Below are 18338 nucleotides of genomic sequence, written 5' to 3'. Positions count from 1 at the left end.
AATAAATATATTGCAGAAAGTAATATATAAGGGAGTTAGCAGTTAGCAGTTAGCTGCACTACTATACAGCCACCCTTCAATTAAGAGTTTATAATAGAGAGAGAAAAGAAAAAAAAAAGGGGGTTTAGAGAACAGACTGCTCCTACTGCCTTGCTTTTCTTTTCTTTTTTTGTTTCTTGCAAAGTATGTTACTTTTTACGGGGTATATTTTTGACAGGTCCAGCTTGTATATCTTGGACCTCCAGAGTACCGCGTGAAGGCTTTTGACGTCCCCTATTCTCTCTCAAGTAGGTAAGATATTCTTGCGCCATGATTTCAGAATAAAAAACTCTGAAGCTACTCTCCAGCCCAACTTTCAAACATGCCGGAAATAAAAGATAAGCCTCATAGCCTATATTTTGAAATGGGGTAATGAGCTGTCTCATCCGCCACCTTCTTTCCACGGTGGCGTGGCAGAAATCAGGGCAAGCAAAAAACTCAATTCCCTTATAGGAACGTTTAGCCTATGGTTTTGCCTTATTGATTAATTCTTCGCGCAGAAGAAAGTTACCAACATAAAGCAATATTGCCCGGGGCTTGCCCTGCAAATCCTTTCATGTCAACGGAAATCGGTGCGCTCTTTGAATCTCATGTTCCCAATCCCATGAGGCCAACTCAGGGAATGCGCCTTTCAACAAGTCAATAACAAAAGCTCTAACATCCCCCCCTCTTTCCCCTCTTGAATTCCAATTAATCTGATATTATTCCGCCTTTGTCTGTTTTCAAAGTCCTCTAGCTTCCAGGCATATCAGCAGTTGTCTTATCCTTATCATCACCAGCATCTTTCATCTTAACGAAATCGTCTTCCAGTTTGCTTGTTCTGACCTCAAGCTCAGATACCCTCCCAACCATATCCTCATACATTTTGTTAACCTTCTGCAGAGAGGATTGTATCTTTCTATTTGCATGCCTAGCCCTCCTGCTTGATCTCTGACTCTCAGCGCGTGCCTCAGTTTGGATTTGCTTTAAGGTTGAAAACAAGAGTTCAAAATTTGAGGCGCCCCTTTCAGAGTCCCCCTCAGCTCCATGAGAGGTAAACTCCTGAACCCTTGTTTCCGTGTTTACAGATACTCCAGTCTGAGTTATTCCGTGCTCTGCTGTGTTGTCCCAAATTAATTTTTTTGCAACTGGTTTCGCTTGTCTTCTGCGAGGTGCTTTAGGTTCATTCCTGCGGCTTGGGTTGCCGTATTTACCCTTATATGCAGAGTCGTTATCTTTTGACTTCCTGTGCTCCTCTCTTATACCTTTTTTAATTTTTGGTCTTACCACTCTTTGTACTGTCTCATGCGCCAGTGAATCAGTATCACTGTCCGAAATGGTCGAAACGTTCCCAAGTCCGGATATATCAGTTTCTGAACCTGAGCCTACCACAGAATCTGATATGCCCAGTTCTGAATCTAAAATAGAAGATTCTGCACTGCTTGTTTCGCTTCCATCAAGCTCCTCCTCGTCTTCTTCATTGTCTGCTTCATCATTCCCAGTGAAGAAGATCTCTTCACCAGGGGATGCCAAAGATGGCTCTGGAATACTTTGCATACGTTTGCCAGTGGTCGTGCTTGTATCCACTAAGATATAACTATTTGACTTTAATGGATCCAGTACCTCATGTACTTGCGCTTGTGTCTGCCTTCCCATATCCTGCATTCCTCCATTGTTCCCACAGGGGGCGGTATTCACACCCTCGTTCTCAAGACCGCCCACTGCGCCAGGACCAAAATCTCTAGTTGTGTGTAGGACTAGGGATAGGGCTGTATCTTTATTTCCTGCCTTTATTATTGTTGTCTCTGCTTCAGGCTCCTGTCCCTTTAAATCCGTAGGCCCGCCCCCTGCTGCAGCCACTGAAAGAACGTCCGCTCCCTCTGATTCTGTAACCTCACTTCCTGTAGGAGGCTTCGCCAGGCTGCCAGCAATTTCAGCGCCCACCGCATCTTCATCGGCGCCAACGACAGCCGCCACAGCACTTTGCAGTCGCACATGGCCAGCTTGTCCCCGCACAGAGCCGCCAGCGTGGGAACGAGAGACGCCCGCCGCCCCACTTGTATATCCGCCGATACTCCCACCGCCACTCCCGGTGCAGGTAGGAACGATTCCACTATTGTGGTCTGTCTTAGAGCAGGTTCTTTTCCCAGCGTTTCCAGCAACTTCAGGTCTGTGACTCCCTTGCTAAAAGCCCTTACCGGGTCGGGTGCCTTCCATTTTGCTCACTTTAGTCAGCTCTCTTTCTTTCAGCTTTCGTGCTTTAGCCTCCTTTGCCTCTTTCGCCGCCTCCCGCCTCAGCTGGGCTTTACTCCTTGACTTGGCTCTCAGGTTGGTAGCCGAGGATCCAGGACCATCTTCAGACCATTCCTCGTCGGTGGGGGCTAAGTCCTTACTTTTGTTGTTCGTGCGGTAGATCTTGGGCGCCATCGTTGTAGAATAATAGAAGCGACCCGCCTGAAATGTCCTTGTGATTAAAGCTGTGAAGGATTCAAAAAAGTTTCTTCCTTTTCTTAGCTTCTTAACGTACGTGAGATCCTTAAATGTTGTGGGCCAGTCTATCAGATTCACAAACATCTCATCCACGGGAGCTTCAAAATGCAGTGCTATGTATAGAATGTAGTGCCGCCCGAAACTTTGAGCAGTGTAAGATACTGGATGAGCATTCTTTCATTTCATCAAGCCACCATCAGGAGCAGGGTAGGGTGCGACTTCCCCCTACGGCGTCTCGGCAGCCATCTTGCCTCCTATTTTTCAAGTGTAGATAGTTTAAAGAAGGTATGGCATATGTTGCTTTGTCTCAAGTGAGAACTTTATCTGGATTGTACTTGATTGATTTTCAAGAAAAAAATGAGTGCAGATGCAAGTTGTGTGAAAGATTATAATAGGTTAAGGAGAGAATATGCGCCCAATCTAGGTTATTATCCAGTATTTAAAAAGCGTGTGGTAGGTAGAAAAAGAAGATTTGAGAATATCTGTAGTGAAGCTGTAGAGAAAGAAAAAAAACAAGATGAAGTTGTGATTGGAGGTAAAAAGAAAAAGGACAGTGTTGAAGAGAATGTTGGTTATCAGTTTGAAAATAGTTCAGGTGTCAACTGCTATGCTAATGTAGTTATTAATGTTGTTTTTTTTCTTGAAAGTTTGCAACAACAAATTGTTGAAGATCGGAAAAAAAGATTCTGTTCGTTGTTGTATTCTGTTTATGAGAAATGTAGTAGTGATAAAAGTAAAATACAAAGTGTTTCTGAGATTCGAAATGTTTTGGACATAAGTTCTGGTTCTACTCAAGTTACGCAGAATATACAGCAAGGAATTTCTAATGTATATGCTTGTTGTATTGGAAGATGAAGGTATAGATATTGAATACCTTTTTGGCCTTTCTTATAAATGGCAACATGACTTTGAAAATTGTTTGTTTACATGTAGCAGTAACATTGACAGTGAAAGATTCATATATTTCACTTTATCTGACTGTGAATCAGTGTCTTTTAACAATCTAATTAGAGGAGCAAGTCAAAACATGGAGTGTAGCCAATGTAAATCAGAAATGTCATCAACAATATTTATACAAAGATATGGACAATATGTAATTTTAATGCTGCAACGTTGTAGAGCTGATGGAAGAAAATTGGAAACTTTAATTAAAAATGTTGTAGCTGCTCAAGTATCAATATCAGGAAGAACTTTTGTAGCTGTTGCAATTATTTTTCATGATGGACCTTCTACAACATCTGGACATTACATTATTTATTTATTGGATACATTGTAATGATAGTCAAGTAGTTTTTAAACAACATTTGCCTAAGGAGTTACCAAATTCTTACCTAATATATTTAAAGCCAAAATGTTAAAAACTAAATTTGGCCTTTCAGAATTACTGCTGTTCAGATAGGTTGCACTGGTGTTGTAGAGTACTTTGTAAGTGAGGGTGAAGAGCTTGAAGGTGATCCTCTTGTCGACGTGGAGCCAGTGTAGGTGTCTGATGTGGTGGGGGATGTGGCTGCGGCAGGGGACATTGATGATCAGTCGGGCGGAGGTGTTCTGGAGTCGTTGGACTCGTTGTAGGTGTTTGTCCGAGTTGAGATTTAAAGAGTTGATTCTTATGCAGTTGGTTACGTCTTTCGGTGGTATGTGGCTCCTTGGTGAGGGAGAAGATGAGTTGGGTGTCGTCGTCTTAGCAGATAATGTTGAGGTTGTGATGGCGGGCCACTTGTGTAAGGGTGCTATGTAGATGTTGAATAGCATCAAGTTGAGGGATTAGCCCTGGGGGACTTTGCAAATTATATCGGTGGTTTTAGATCTGAAAGGTGGGAGACGGATGCTGAGGATTACCATTGAGGAACTTCTTTACTAAGAATTTGAGATATACTATTTGGCCATGTGGAAAAGTATGTAAACCATTAAGGACTATTTGTTGTATATTTTCTCAGCATATGTTTAAAAGTAAGTTTGTTTACAGTGTATGAAACTTAATGATAGAGTTTTGGTATTTTAAGATTCTTTTAGATATCTCATAGTTACTTAAGGAATTGTTGTTTGAAAAAAACCTTTAACATATGTTTTATTTCAATTTTTTTGATTGTTATTGAGAATGTTAAATGTTTTTTTAAAAGATAACTTTATCGATTGTCTTTTTTTTGCCCGCTGTTATGTGATGAGTACTATTGACCTCACTATTTCTAGTGAAATTCAATATATTCTGAGAACAGCAAAAGAGGCAAATGAAATGCTTTACAAATTATTTGGTGTTGTAAAGGATATATTGTAACTGTATTTTCTTTGTCTTCCACAGATGCTATTTTCATAATATATAATTTTATTATTATTTATTATGTTTAAGGTAAGTATAAATAACTGTTAAGAATGGCCAATGGAGTGTGCTTCTACAGAGGTGAAATAACAAAACATGGATGGAGTACATAAGTGTTCAAAGATGGTTTGTATCTTTTATATACATTTGAAAAACTGAAAATATAAATATACTGAGTGTACCAGTATTCTTTGCAATTTACTACAACACATCTGCTACTTTGGACCAGGTAAGGTAAATAGATATATTGTACTTTTTTTAGTACTGCATTTTGTAATAATAGCCTGTTTTTTTTCGATAGTGATAAGGAGTGACTGGTTTGATAATTTAAGAAACTTTAAAAACTGAACATTCATATAAATAATTATATTTATATAATGTTATAAAGTAGTTGACAATGGTATTTGTATAATATTTTTTAAAGAGAAATTAGTCGATAAAGCTAGTTTTGTGTTCTGTATTAGGAAAAATGATAAAAAAAGTGTCTATGATTTTGTGCAAGGATCTACAATATAAGAAATTCACTACGGAAAATCAACAAAATATGGAAGAAGATTTCGAAATTAATAGCAGTGTCATAGAAGAGCTGAACATACCTTTTATGAGCAGCAACATTGAAGAGGAAGAAATGAATGCTGGAGGTATCAGCTGTGATTTTCGAGATGAAACCTTGAATGATGCTTTTGTGGAACCCTTAGATGACATTGAGATTCATCAGATGACTTTTGAAATTGATAACCAGGAAAATGAAACACCTGATGGAATTATTTTAGAAGCTCTATTAAATTATGAGATGTTACAAGAATAAATGTATTATTATTAAATAATAATGGTTTGAGACACTCTGCTTGTAGAATTGTAATCATTCAGCTACTACCCAAGTACTCATGGTGCAAAGTGGGCATTAGGGCATGGACTGCTTCAAACCCTTATACACTACGCATGTATTTTTCTATGCACTGGCAAACTTGTGTTTTATAGCTTCTATTCCCCAGTCTGTATCATTAGACTTTCACCAAATACTCTCACACTACTGTTTCAATGTTGTAGTGAGTCATTCCGCAGTATGTGCTTATCTATACACTGTTCTAAAAATTAACCTCGTATACATTCAACGACACACTCTCCTTGCAGAATTCTAATAATTTAGCCAGTACCTAATTAGTCATGGTGCAAAGTGGGCCTTGGGGCATGGACTGCTTCAAACGCCTATAGACTATGCGTGTACTGTTCTATGCACCAGCAAACTTGTGTTTTGTACCTTGTATTACCCAGTCTGTATCCTTATACTTCAAGCAAACTCTCTGTGATTGCCGATTCTTACTTTTGATAACTTTATTTCGGTCACAACCGACCAAAAAATCATAGTATAGGATGAAAATACATACAACACTATATTACAAGAGATAAATAACATAAAAGCAGATCAAGGACAAACACAATCATATATATACACCTACATTACACAAGTAAAACCATCACATGTTAAAATCAAATTAAACCATGGAAAATAGTTATCAGAAGTATACTTTGGATTTCATAAAAGTACATAAATTTGAAACTTAATTCATTAAAAAAATTCTGCGTTTTTGCCATATCCCGTTTAAAAAGCGAGAGACAGCAAAAACGATAGGTGGGTGCGTATCATATTTTAATGCTCTAAAGGCCTTATAACATTCTCTGAAGCCAAAGTTCCTACCGATAGGTTTCACCCAGAGTTTACGTGCAGCCTGATAATGGGGACAAAAGAGAAAACGTAGATCTCATTTTCAAGAAGGTATTTGCACGCTGGGCACTCAGTGTTTTTGCTTAAGTCCCATTTACTGGTAAATGACATAAGCGGCAGACTGCCCATCCTAAATTGCATATACAACTTCCTTGCCGATGCTGAATAGATCAGGTCAAGGAAGTCCTCCTTTTTGTAATCCTCTTTTATTAGGAGGAACTGGGCTGTCAGTCCACCGGCTGTAGAACTCATGTGCAGAGTTAGTAGATTGTAGTCCCTATAGCGTTGTACCAGATCGGCCCTAGATAATATCTGGCACGATACTTCTGGTGTTCCCCAAAGCTCGGGTAGACCGATCCTACTACAGAGTTCCTTGATGTGATTTAACCACAGGGTTTTCTTATTTCTGATTTCATCCCACACATCCCTGAGCTCCTTTCGATATGGAGCCAGTTCAGGTACTGACCATAGTCTTCTCCAGTAAGTAAGTGGCCTTAAGGCCACTTCCTCCTCAATGGGGAGTAGCCCTAGGTCCAACCCAAGAGGTAGTAGCGGGGTGCTAGCTGGCAATCCCTGCAAGTTCCTCATAAATGAGTGCTCTACCCTTGAAAGAGGGCCTATGGTGCTCCCATAACTCTGCCCCGTACATGGAAGCCGCTCTAGCCTGTACTTTATATTTTTCTATAACCGAAACAGCAGGCTTATACACAGATACTCTGAGCATTTTCGATATCCCGCCCACCATCTGAGTCAGCTTTAAAGCTGCCTTAGCTACTTGGCCATTCCATACCAGATGTACTTCGAGGGTAATGCCCAGATATTCAAAGGTCTTTACTCTCTCCAGAGGTAGACCATTCAGTACTGGGTTTGGGCTGGTCTGCCTTGGAGGGTTGAAAATCATAAATTTCGTTTTTGATAAATTTATCTCCAGGCCTCTTAATGTGCAGAAATCAGCGAAGCCATCCAAGATGCGTTAGATACCCGTTGATGTCTTGGACAACAACAAAGTGTCGTCCGCGAACATCAATGCGGGTACCCGTCCTGAGTCTAATCTCGGGGCATCAATGTCCTTTATACCCAATAGATGATCTATAAGCTCATTTATGAATGAAATAAAAAGGGTAGGGGCCAGGACACACCCCTGGCGGACCCCCTTTTTAACCGGGAAGCGGCTGTCAGCTCTCCGTGTTTCCGCAGCTCAATTGGGCAAAGGTTTCTGTATGAAGCCTAATTAGCACATCCAGGAGGTAGGTTAGGATGCCGAGGTCCAAGAGAACACTCCACAGTTTTTCCCAAGGGACCAGATAAAAAGCAGACCTCAGGTCCACAAAAATAAGGTAGAGGCTGCCACCCTCCACACTCACTGTTTTCCAATACAGGACCTGAAGTCTGAATGTCTGGTCAATGGTTGATGTACAAGACCTAAAGCCTACCTGAAGAGTGCTCAAGATCTAATTTTCCTCGACCCAAGCCTGGACTCTTTCCAAGATTATACGTCCCATCAACTTCTGGGTGATGTTTATCAGGCTGATAGGCCTGTAGTTGGAAGGTATCAGGGGACAGCCTTTTTTGTGGATGGGAACTGTTTCTGCGCCACGCCAGGTATCTGGCGGGTCCAATCGCAATAAAATGGAATTGAACAAGACACAAGAGATAGGGAGCCCATAATTTTGGTTCTGACCTAAATAGGTCCCCTGGAAGCTTGTCAAGACCAGGCGCTTTGTTAGGTAATAACTTGATGATCGCAGATTCTACTTCAGCAATACTAATCTCAGGTCTCCCCCCAGTCAATACTCGTGGAGGGGGCCCAAGTTGGAAGGTGCTAAATCATCAGTGCCCGAGACTGCATACTGGGTTCCAGAATGAGCTTCCCATACTGCTGGTGCTATATTTGGAGTTATAGCTGATCTACCCTCACTCCCACCATCACTAACTATTGCCCAGAAGGATTTCAAGTCCTTATACTGAAGTGCAATTCTCAGATCTTCCCATTTGTTGATTTCCCAGGACTTCTTTTCTGTTAGGATCGCCCCATTATACTGCAGCCGAAGTTCCTTCATCCTCTGCTTATCCTTGGCCTTTATAGCTTCTAATAAATCTCTTTTTGTTTTGCGGCAGGAGGCGTTCTACCAGGGATGGGATACGACGGGTCTTTCCTTGATGCTTACTTCAGGATAAAACACCTCAAGCATTTTAGATGTCAGCTGTTTATGTATTTCAACAGGTCTAACATCCTGCCCAACTAGAATACCCAATTGCCCAACCCCAGCCATTCCGCTAAGGAACAGCACAGCCTGCTGATAAATGTGTGCTAACCTATTTGGTGAACCCAATATGTGATGCCATTTTACTGTCTGTCTGTTATTATGTAACAGGAGAGTTTGTTGAACAAGAATGGGCTCTACTGGGCAGTTGTACAGGCCCCGGCTCCCTGGCTTGAGTGTCATGACCAGAGCATTATGCTTACTATCTTTCCTCTGGTAAATCTGGAAATCCAAGACCAAATTGCCGATTCATTTTTGTACTGAGCTATTCAGTATAATGTACTTATCTATGTACTGTGCAAAGAATGAAGCTCTTACAGATTCACTCATTCACTCTCCTTGCAAAACTGTAATCATGCAGTCAGTACCCAAGCAATTATGGAGCAAAGTTGGTCTTAGGCCATGCACTGTTTTAAAACCCTTTAGACTATATTTGCAGTCTTCTATGCACCTGAAAACTTGTCTTTTATACCTTCAATTTCCCCAGTCTGTACCTTTACACTTCCAGCAAACACTCTGTGATTGCTTATTCAGTATTGTACTGAGCTTTTCAGTAGAATGTGCTTATCTATGGACTGTGCTAAAAATAAAGCTCTTATAAAATCAGTCATACACTCTCCTTGCAGAACTGTAATGATGCAGTCAGTACACAAGTAATTTTAGTATTTTAGTGAGTCATGCAGCAGTATGTTCTTATGTATGCACTGTTTTAAAAGTGAACGTGCTAACTATTCAGCCGGACAGTCTTCTTGTTGAACTGTAAGCATTCAGTTGGTTCCCAAGTACTCATGCACCAAAGTAGGCCTTAGGGCATAAACTGCTTCAAATCCCTATAGACTATGCATCCACTGTTCTATACACCGGCAAACTTGCCTTTTATACCTTCAATTCCACAGTCTGTATTGTTACAGTTTCATCAAACACTCTCACACTACTGTTTCAGTATTGAAATGAATCATAGAGCAGTATGTGCTTATCTATACATTGTTCTAAAAGTGAAGCTGCTACACATTGAGGCAGACACTCTCCTTGCTGAATTGTAATCATTCAGCTGGTACTCAAGTACTCATGGTGCAAAGTGGGCCTTAGGGCATGGAGTGCTTTAAATCCTTATAGACTATACAGGCACTGTTCTATGCACCTGCAAATTTGCCTTTTATATGTTCAATTCCCCAATCTCTATTCTTACAGATCCACTAAACACTCAGTCACTCCTGTTATAGTTTTGTAGTGACTAATTGATCAGTGTGTAGTAATCCATTCAGTGCATTAAAACACTAATCAACAGATGTACAATAAGTAGTACATTCCTAGAGATATGCCAGTTATTGTGTACTGTGACATCAGCACAATGGATGCACCATATTTACAATGTGGTGTACTATGGGGCAAAAACGACACAGATATGTGATGTATTTGTGTTGTGAAGGCGACGCATTGCTTGACTTGGGTTGCAAGCGTAACGCAGGTCCAGCAAAGCTCTTGGGGCCCTATGCTCACAATGCTGTGTCAATCCTGACACCTTCTTCAAGCAGGTGCAAGGTTTTGACGCAGCATAAGCCGAAAAGGGACAGAATGAAATCTTATAGACTTCACTAAGTCACTTTTAGGAGGCGTTCAAGCGCCAGAACACTCCCCCTCCCCTCCGTGCAGTAAAGCCTCCTTCTGGCGCAGGGCTTTAAAATGTCAGATAATGTCTTCCCTTAATATGTTCATTAAATACATAAATATATGTTTTTGAACAATTAGAAATGTTTGCGCCGTACGCGTACGGGGCGCCATATATGCCGTCACACGGAAACGTGGATGCGACAGGTAATGTCAAAGCACATTCGTAACAATGATTTACCGTACAAAGTATGGTGCGATCACCGTACGCGTACGGTACGAATAACCAAAAGAAAAAACAATGAAAAAGGAATTATGTAGGATTTCATTTTAATATATTGAAAAAAAAACAGTAATAAAAAAAACGTTTTGAATTTACTTTTTTGTTATTATTTTACCTTAAAAATATGAAATATAACTTAAAAAATAAAATAAATATAAGTATTTGTAATAAAAATGGAGGAAATTAGTATAAAAAGAAAGAAATATAATAATTAATACATTTAAAAATTATCATTTACAAAACCTTTGAAATTCACTGAAAAAAACATAGGTTTGAGCCACGTTATAGTTAGGAATTAGCATTTAAAAAACCTTGCAAATTTACTGAAAAAACCATAGGTTTCACACACATTATAGTTAGGAATTAGCATTTAAAAAACCTTGCAAATTCACTGAAAAAACCATAGGTTTCACACATGTTATAGTTAGCTGGACATTTCACTCATACAAAACCATTGAAATTGCCCCGTTATAGTTAGTTCAGCTAACTTTAACTTGCGCACCCGCAATGCACTGCTGATGATGTCACATACTACATCACTCATGACATGGTCAGTGACATCACTCATGACATCACTGATGCCCCTTGAAGAGCAACACGCAGCTGTAATGTAGAAATACGATATATGTACTAAGGTATGGGGTCTGCTGACAAAGCCCAGAGATCTTCTATTATATAATAAGACTTCTGCTTACCAAGGGGAGGATGGTTAGGCCTTATAGTCCTTTATCCACTGCCTTTATAAAATGATATCTCCCTTTATGATATATAGCCTTGCTACAATGCTAACTGTATTGATATTTTGCATTCTGCTACTGGTGGTGGCTTGCATACTGTATTTTAGAGCACGTTAGTTGAAATAAATATTTTAAACTATTTCCCTCCTTCTGTCAAATCTTATTGTGGACAAGTATGAGAATGTGAGTGAAAAGGTGTGTCTTGTTACCGCGATTCCTGAGAGATCTGGGAGTGTTGTGTTCTGGGGTGTCTAAACATTTGTTTCACCATTTGTGAGTAGGAGAGAGGGTGAGACACTATAGCTAGTCGGTCCTGGGCTTGTGGGCACTAAGGTGGTGGGAAGGCTTAGCCCCTGTACACAAGGCCCCATTTTCCTGCGCATAGTTCTGTGTATGTGCACAATCTCCTCAACAGCAGCACCTGAACTCTGCCATCTGTGAGTCCTACCCTGCCAAGTTGTGCCAATCCTGTCCTAGGCCATTGAAAGGTAACTTTATAGAACCAACAAAATTGGTTTAACGACGACTTTGCAGTGATCGGAACCGATGCATTGTCCTTCAACACTGACGACGACTCCTTGATGGACTGCGCAGCTCTACGATGATGGACAGCGCACTTCGACGATTACGCAGTACCTCCATCGTAAAGGGGTTAGTCGGCGAAGCCTTCATCGCCTGCACAGATCAGAACCAACGAATTGTGCCTTCAACATCGGCGCTTGCTCCATCCGAGGTATTTTTTCAGTGAGACCTGCGTGAGTCCTGTAGCTGACCTGCACTACATAGCAGTTGGCCTGAACTTTGGATTTACCCCGATCCAGTGCAACCTCAAGTAACCCGTAAGCACTATTTGCTTCTAAATACTACTTATTTATTTTTTCTTAAAAAAATTTACAACTCCGGTTCTACTTATTAGATTTTTGTCGTTTTGGTCTTGATTTACTCATATAATTATAATCAATTCTTCTAATCCTGTGGAGTATTTTTGTGGAGCTGTCATTGTGTTACTGTGTGTATGTGTGTGTTGCACAAATACTTTACACATTGCCCCTATACATAAGCCTGGCTGCTCTGTGTCAAGCTACCAGAGGGTGTCAATGTCAATTTTATTGTTTAATTATTAAAAACCATAATAATTTACATGCAGAACACAATTGAGTAACAACATCCATCCGGATACAACAGTTGCTAAGAAAATCCATATTTAATCTGCAAGTAAATATATTTCTAAAACTCGGAGATCACTCCATGATGAAAGAGGGAAAAAGATTAGTTTTGGTGAAGCCTAGGGAGTTAATAGAGTTGGAGTGAGAAAAAAGGTTAAAAACTGAGTGCTGAGTGGTTAAAGTTCATGGTGCAAGGTGTTAACACAGGTTACAGAGAAGGGTACAAGGCTAACTCTGAGTGCACCTGGGGTGTTACTGTTCTGGACTATTTAAATCAGAGTGAACCCTTCACCTCCCCTAGTTCACTGCGTAGAAATGCATTGAATGTAATCCATTTCCATGTCGATTTCTCACTTCAGTATTTCTGCATGTAGTAGCGTTGTTGCATGTAGAAGTTCTTTATAAGCTTTGGTCTATGGGTCAGCGGTTCAGAGTGAAAAAGTTTGAGAAGCATAGCATTGAGGCTTCCAGGCAAGGGAAGACCGCCTCTGTCAAATAAATTGAGCAGGGACCTCCTGACGGCATCATGTGTGGGACAGCAGCACAGGAGGTGCAGTCATAATTCATGCTTGAATTTGCATGCCACCCATGCCGGATTGAAGTAGGCTACTGGTAGACCTTGCAAGCACAGGTACACAATGTCTCTGCACACCCGTCTATTGATGGCCTCATATAGTTATGGCTGTGGTTTCCTACCAGGTAGGAGGTGCTCCAGGGGAGCAGGATGCCAGAGGACTTTAAAGAAGAGGTGTGCAGATAAAACTAAGTTATATGCAGCTGTCTGTTAATTGCTTTTTTCCAGGCCATAAAGGGGATGCTGTCAAGATGTACTGTTAATGCTTCAATTTGGAGAGAGGCAATTGCTTTCTGCAGTGGTTGGTGCCACGGGCTCCCTAGGCTCCTCAAATATGTCTTTCAGGCAGACCTTGAGTGAGTTGCCTGGTGCTTTCAGGACCCGACTGTAGTATTTCAAAATGTAAGACTCACAGGTTAGAGTTTGTCTTAATAAGCCAAATTCCAGGTGGAGTCTGGATCTGCGGTGGTATCTGGGCAGTTGAAATACTTTCTTATAGCCTGTACATTCTGCTTGCTCTAGACTGGTAGCTCAGGCCCCCATAAAAGCCTGATGCTCATAGTGCAATTCTGAGAGGAGGGAAGCCTTCATCACCCTATGTATAGGAGCAGAAAAGGCACTTTTTAGTTTCTTGTTAAGGCAGGTAAGACTGTATGTGATGGTTGCAGCTTTCTTTTTCAGGGAGGCTATGTGGGACGTAGGTTTGGAGGTCTCTGTAAACCAAACTTCCACGTAATTGTACTTCGTTGCTATTTCGATAATCGTAGACTCCATGCACCACGTAAGAAAATTCTTGTTCTTATGGCAGATGAAGATCAGAACTTTGGTCTTGCCTTAATTGATCACAAGATAATTTTCTTTGTTGTATGTGTGGAGACTGCTCACGACTCGCTATATCCCGACTTTGGTGTGGACCATTACAACGATGTCATCTGCATGCTGCAGAATGTGTAATTTTGGTCACCCTAGTCATGGGGATCACCAGACAGCTGCTCTTCAGGACTTTGCCCAGGTCTGCTGTGTAAAAATTGAAGAGAAGGGGTGCAGGGATGCACCCCTACTTCAGGCCGCCTAGGCTGGTGATTTTGATGGTGATGGTGTATGGCCAAATCCTTACTCGGGCCCACGTGTTGGAGTACAGAGAAATAATAGCGCCTAGCAGTTTCCATGTATTTAGTTTTCTCCATAACGTGGGGTGCTCTACCTAATGAAAAGCAGCTCTATAGTCATTAAAACAGCAGACGAGGGATGGCTGATTTTTTATAACTGCTTGATGACTCAGAGCTGCAAATACGATGATGTGGTCTATTGCTGATGCAGTTGCCCAGAAGTCTGACTGAAAGAATGTCAGAGCATCATTGTCCATGACCCAGGCCTCTTCAGTTTAAGTAGTGACCGAATTTTACCTGTGGTCTCTAAATCTATAGGGGCTATCAAGCGGTAGTTAGATTTGTCAAGTCCCCTTTCTTGAGTATTAAGCACAAGATGGAACCCCTGCATGTGTCTGGAACTTGTTCGGAAAGGAAAGCTTGGTTGAAGGGGGTAATTAACACATTCGCCCAGTCCTCCGGAAGACATTTAAAAATTCCAACTGGGAGGCTGTTAAGACCTGGTGCTCTATAGTTTTTTATTGCCTTCATGAGTTCACAGACCTTGGTCGGTGGGTCAAATCCGGCATGTTTCCCATGGTCTGATTTACGACCCCCCATTTATCGGCATAATCTAGTATAGCTGGCTGACCGGAGTATAGCGCTTTACATCTCCTTCCGGGACCAGGGCCGGACTGGGAACTGAAAGCAGCCCTGGAAAATTTCATCAGACCAGCCTCTGTTCGGCGCGATAGCGAGCGTGTGCTGCGTGCGAGCCCGACCGCTACTAGGGGGGATTGGTGGGGTTCTCCCCCCAAGAAAATTTTGGAAAATGACAGACCAAAATTGTGAATTTTACAGCACATTTTTCATTACATATTCAACTGTATCAACTTTCAAAGCTCAGTAAATAGTAGATGATGACCTTAAAGAGTCCCCAGGTTACCCACCCAGTCATATGTACCCATAGATATTTTTCAGAGAGCACCAAAAATAGACACAAGTAGTGGATGCCCGATCCTGTGCTTGAAATTAAGGGACTGAGGCATCCATCACATGCTAGAGATGAGTGTATGTCTATCTCGTGCTTGCTGGTAGGACACACAGAAGACCAGACAAAAACTACTGAAACCAGAGCAAAGAAGTGAGATTGAATACAAAAACTTCCAGTCATGAGAAAGGGGCTGACCCAAACTCTACCCGGTCTCTAGAATGTGTAGGAGACAGACTCCAAAAGAGCCTGTAGCTGAGGCTTAAAATTATTGAATCCTGACAAGTATTAGTAAAGTTACTATTGACATTAAAGTCCCACAGCCTTGAAATATTGCTGATCAATCTGAGCTGACTCTAATAATTATTGCAATATTGCAGGACTCTCTTAGAATGCCAAACTCCAGGAAAAAAATATTTCTTGCACAACTTCAAGACCACAAGTCCTAAACACAAGACAATCTGGCTTCCACTTCAGACAAAGAATACTACATTGATATCAGTACGGACAACCTACTGGAAGAAGCAGACCTGAGCCCTCTTCCTGCCCCCATGTCTCAGTCACCCTCAACACTGTGACCACAAAATTCTCATCTACTGATTGCAATCAGTAGCTTTTTATCTCAGACCATTCCACCAAGTGTTTCAAATCATTCATCTCTGACTGTAGCCAACATGTGGGAGATGATATCCCCCAACTCTAGCCTACATGCATATGAAGTTCCTCAACACCCCTTCTAAATTAACATAATACATAATACATCTCACAGACCAAACTTTCTCTCACATCTTTAGCAGAGAGTTAGAGTAAGGAAACTTGGTGCTGTGCTGTATGGGATGCAGACCTCTACTTCCAAAAGTGGAGATTTAGTAAAATGTACCCCGTTAATGGAATATCATAAAAAAACTTGCCTTGCATCACTCCATAAAATCACCACGTGGAATGGGGCACTAGTCAACTCGTAAGTGAACAATGGGTGCACTATCCTGGCCTACTAGTATACCAAGTAATTTACTAGGGAGGTTGCAAGTGCCAGTGGCAACACCAGTGGCCAGTGGAAAAGAAAACATTTAAGTAACAAAAAAACACACTAGAAAGCCCTGTTGTCTGTTTAAAATATATTTTTCAGCACAAGCCCCAAGTTGGGGCTAGTGCTGAAAAATATATTTTAAGCAGACTTGCTGACCCCAACCTTTGCCCTAGTTACAGCCCCCAAGAGTCAAGCAGCACAGCACAGCACCACCAAATGGAGCACACGAGTCACAACATTTATCCTGCATGCGGGTTTGGAACATTTTAGCTGGCCTGGCCCTGCTCGGAGTCGGAGTCTCGACTCGGACCCACAGACACGAACAACAGACAACACCTGACGGCTGACCCTGACAAAGAGAAAACCCATCATTTTTACGGAATCTGACTTGAGAAGCTGAGCGCAACAGGGTTTGAGCCTGAGGTCATTATTGCACTGCTGGGGGCAGCAGGGGGAACCAAACCAGGCAGGCCTGCTCACAAATAAATTCACACTCAGGGGCCAGGGGCCATGCCTGAGCGGTGGGCTGTGCAGAAAAGGCCACCTCGTTTTAGCGCTATGTTGTTCACAGCCCATAAACAGCATTCCTGATGTAATGTCATGTTACAAAGGCAATGGCAAACAATAAAAAACATGCAGACACGCTCTGAAATTATCTCTCCAATAAGCTGCCTGCCCCCCATAAATGACAATAAATTATGGAGCTAATACAACCATAAATACACGCTTCCTGTCCCACTGTGGTGGCCCTCTAGTCTTCAGCTGCATGATGAATAATTATGTAGAAGTATGAAAGGAAGACGCAGAACTCCCAAACACAGATCATACTCGGTTTAGTGCAAACATCACCAGAGAAACGCCTATCATTCTAAATGAGAACATTGCTTACTTTTCAAGAGAGCATATTAATAATTAAAGGTATAATTTAAGATGGCAGAATTCACAGTAATTATGCACACGTTACATTTTTGAGAATTCCTGCACATCCAGCTGTACTGTTACTTTAGCTGTTATGGCCCAGTCTGTCAGGACCCATTTGTTCACAACTGAGAAAGGTATGATGTGTTGTTTTCTCTTTATTTACTGGAAGATCAAATGACTTGTCACATAGATTTATGTAATATGTGATAAGGAACAGCATAATACAGCTATCTGAATTCAACACACAATTATTACCCACTAGCAGCCCTTCCCGACGTTGTCCGGGTATGAATTGCTGCCGGCCAGTAGTATATTGTTTTGTAGGATTTCGTTTTGATAGCATTTCTTATCTGTGACAGGCCTGTGAAATGCTCCGATTCACAGTGCACTGCTGATGCACTGAAGAGTGCGCATTTAGTAGTGTGTGAACTCGAGTTTCCCTACTTTATTTTTCCTTGCAATATAATATAGCGCATACTCGACAACATGGCATGAGCACAATTTACATTACAAAAGAACACATTCATTTTTGGTAGGCACGGGGAGACAAAGCGATTTGCCTGGAATCACAGGATGTTGAGCTGATGCCGAGATTCGAACGTAGCTCCCCAGCTCTAAAGTTTGCAATTATAGAACTTGTGGCGGGAGGTGTGTCTAAAAGTGTATGTTGGTGCTGGTCATCAATGAGAGAGACCTGTGCATTTTTCAAATGGGTGGTGAAAAAATATGAGTATGTTGCTGGAGATGTGGGCTGCCGTGCCACCAACGTACTTACCGGGGGGAGGGTAAACACCCATTATTCCGCAACTTTCGTTCCGCATACCATCACTCTGCATACTTTCATTACGAAAGTACCATGACTCCGTAATGCCATTATAACGCATGGCATTACATTTTATATACTTTTACCACGCATACATTTACAACGAAATTTTTTGTAAATGCATGAATGGTAAAAGCATGTTTTTTAAAAATCTTTGGATAAGGTAAGTATGGGTATAGAGGTATATATTTGTGGTACTGAGATATATGTTTTGGGGTGTTTGGGTATTTTAAGGGTTCAGATATAGTTTTGGGTTATGGGGTACAGGGGTAGTTTTAGGGATAGGTATGGGTTTTGGGGTA

The sequence above is a fragment of the Lissotriton vulgaris genome, chromosome 2_1 (genome assembly GCF_964263255.1).
Source record: "Lissotriton vulgaris chromosome 2_1, aLisVul1.2, whole genome shotgun sequence".
In the NCBI taxonomy this organism is placed as follows: domain Eukaryota; kingdom Metazoa; phylum Chordata; class Amphibia; order Caudata; family Salamandridae; genus Lissotriton; species Lissotriton vulgaris.
Note: the sequence above shows the minus strand (reverse complement) of the source record.